Source organism: Crotalus tigris, unplaced genomic scaffold (genome assembly GCF_016545835.1).
Source record: "Crotalus tigris isolate CLP2741 ecotype Arizona unplaced genomic scaffold, ASM1654583v1 scf7180000017641.3106099, whole genome shotgun sequence".
NCBI lineage: Eukaryota > Metazoa > Chordata > Lepidosauria > Squamata > Viperidae > Crotalus > Crotalus tigris.
The window spans coordinates 688,805-691,796 of NW_024096535.1; positions in this window are offsets into that span (position 1 = coordinate 688,805).

Genomic DNA, 2,992 nt, shown 5'->3' on the forward strand with positions numbered 1-2,992 from the left:
TCTCTTTATTTACCTCCCCTATTCCACCATACGTATACAATCAAGATGCTTAACAAAAGGTTAGGACATAAATGTAAAAATAAAATAAAATAACATAATGCAAAAATATAAAAATGTTGTCAGAATCAGAATAGAGCTGGAAGGAAACTTGGAGGTTTTCTAGTCCAACCCCCTGCTCAAGCAGGAGGCCCTATGCCATTTCAGACAGGTGGCTGTCCAGGCTTTTCTTAAAAACCTCCAGGGATGAAGCATCTACAACTTTTGAAGGCAAAGCTTAGGCTTTGGATGAAGGGATAGATGGGGAACTCATCAAATTTGCAGACGACACCAAGCTGGCAGGAATAGCCAACACTCCAGAAGACAGGCTTCAGATACAGAAGGATCTGGACAGACTTGAACACTGGGCACTCACTAACAAAATGAAATTCACTGGTGAAAAAAGCAAGGTTCTACATTTAGGCAAGAAAAACCAAATGCACAAGTACAGCATAGGTGGCACCATGCTCAATAGTAGTAGTAACTGTGAGAGGGACCTCGGAGTCCTAGTAGACAATTCACTAAAATATGAGCCAGCAGTGTGCTGCAGCTGCAAAAAGGGCCAACACAGTGCTAGGCGCTTAAAAGAGGATAGGAATCAAGACACAGTGGAAGTATTAATACCACTCTCAATGCCTGGTAAGGCCACACTTGGAATACTGCATCAGTTTTGTGTCACCACGATGTAAAAAAGATGTTGAGACTCTAGAAAGAGTACAGAGAAGAGCAACAAGATGATTAGGGGACTGGAGGCTAAAACATATAAGGAACGGTTGCTAGAATTGGGTATGTCTAGTTTAACGAAGAGAAGGACAAGGGGGGGACATGATAGCAGTATTCCAATATCTCAGGGGCTGCCATAAAGAAGAGGGAATCAAGCTATTTTCCAAAGCACCTAAAGGCAGGACAAGAAGCAATGGGTGGAAACTAATCAAGGAGAGAAGCAACCTAGACTAAGGAGAAACTTCCTGACAGTGAGAACAATTAATCAGTGGAACAGCCTTGCCTCCAGAAGCAGTAAATGCTCCAACACTGGAAGTTTTTAAGAAGAGACTGGACAGCCATTTGTCCGAAATGGTGTAGGGTTTCCTGCCCGAGCAGGGGGTTGGACTAGATGACCTCCAAGGTCCCTTCCAACTTTACTACTATTACTATTATTACTATTACAAAGCTGTTCCAGTTGTTAATTGTATTCCAGGTTTGGTCTTACTAAGGATTTATAAAGAAATATTAATACTTTATGTGATTTTGATTCTATGCTTCTGTTTATACAACCAAGGATTGTATTTATACAACTAGCTGCCGCACACTGCTGGTTCATATTTAAGTGATCATCCATTAGGACTCCAAGGTCCCTCTGAGTTACTGTTTTTGAGCAAGGTTTCGTCTAATCTGTAGTTATACCTTTGGTTTTTCCTCCCTTGGGGTAAAACCTTGCTTTTCTCCACATTACATTTCATGTTGTTGGATACAGCCCATTGTTCAAGTCTTTCAAGATCTTTTTGGATCCTGAACTTGTCTTCTGGGGTGTTGGCTATTCCTGCCAGCTTAGTGTAATTTGCAAATTTGACGAGTTCCCCTTCTATTCCCTCATCTAAGTCATTTATGAAGATATTGAAGAGTATTGGGCCTAAGATGGAACCTTGCGGTACCCACTGCTTACTTACTTCCATGTAGATGTAGTACCATTAAAGATGTAGTACCATTGAGAATGGTTTGTCAGCCAGTTACAAATCTATCTGGTGGTGATGCTGTCTATCCCACATTTTTCTAGTTTACCAAGAAGTAGGTTGTGGTCTACTTTGCCAAATGCCTTGTTGAAATCTAAGTATACTATGTCCACAGCATTTTCCACTTACACTAATTTGGCTCTATAGAACAGGAAAGGAATCTCTTCTGAAATTAACCTGGGAGAGAAGATTCTCTATTTCAAACATGAGAGGCTATGAGTATTTTTACTGTAAGATTCACTGGTCAAAACATAGAAGTTTGCAGTCAACCTTCATGTAAGAAACAGAATCATCTGTAGCATTTTTATTGAATAGCAATCTTCTATGTACATATTAGAGGTAAATCTTACAGAAATCAGTTTTAATCATCTTTAGTAACCATTTTTCTCTTGTTACAGTTCAATTCAGTAATTCTCTGTAATTCTGATCAGCCGCCATTTTGGAAGCAGAGATGTCCTGTGATGGTGGGATTTTTAATTTTTCCTGATTCCCAATTCAGAAATAGAAAATTTCTAGAGGCATACCCTTACTTGCATTGTCCAGATTACATATATGGCATAGTTGTAATAACTAATTAATATTAGTTTACTGATTCTGCCTAGCAAAGATCATCCCTTCGCAAAGGCACCTTAAATCAAAAGGGAAACTACTTGTCTTAATCATGCCACTTCAGATATCTTTTATGCCAAGAGTGCTTGCAAGTAGCAATGAAGCAAACAACCCATAGATTTTAATATTTTTCTTCACATGGAACTTTTAAATTATGATAAAGAAAGTACTTTCCAGGTAATTCCAGGAAGGAAGGAAGGAAGGAAGGAAGGAAGGAAGGAAGGAAGGAAGGAAGGAAGGAAGGAAGGAAGGAAGGAAGGAAGGAAGGAAGGAAGGAAGGAAGGAAATTTAAAATCTACTTTTCCATTTAAGGGTCAGAAATATCAGAAAGGACTGGTAACTTGGTAGTAATTTGAATCAATGTTTCCTTCCAATATTGCATTTGTTCTTTTCAAAGAATTTTCTCACATTGTCTTCAGTTCCCTTGATGGAACTTACTGCTTTGCTCTTTGGTCTGTTTGACTGCTAACCTAAAAGATGTGCTAGGAGTTATTATTTCAAAGAGTTTCCATCTTGCATCTTCTGGATTGCATGTTTAGGGCAGTGCCATAGCTTTAGCTCTTCTTTTTCTTTTTGTTTGAAGCCCAAGAACTTAAGAGACTAAGGGGGAAAATCTC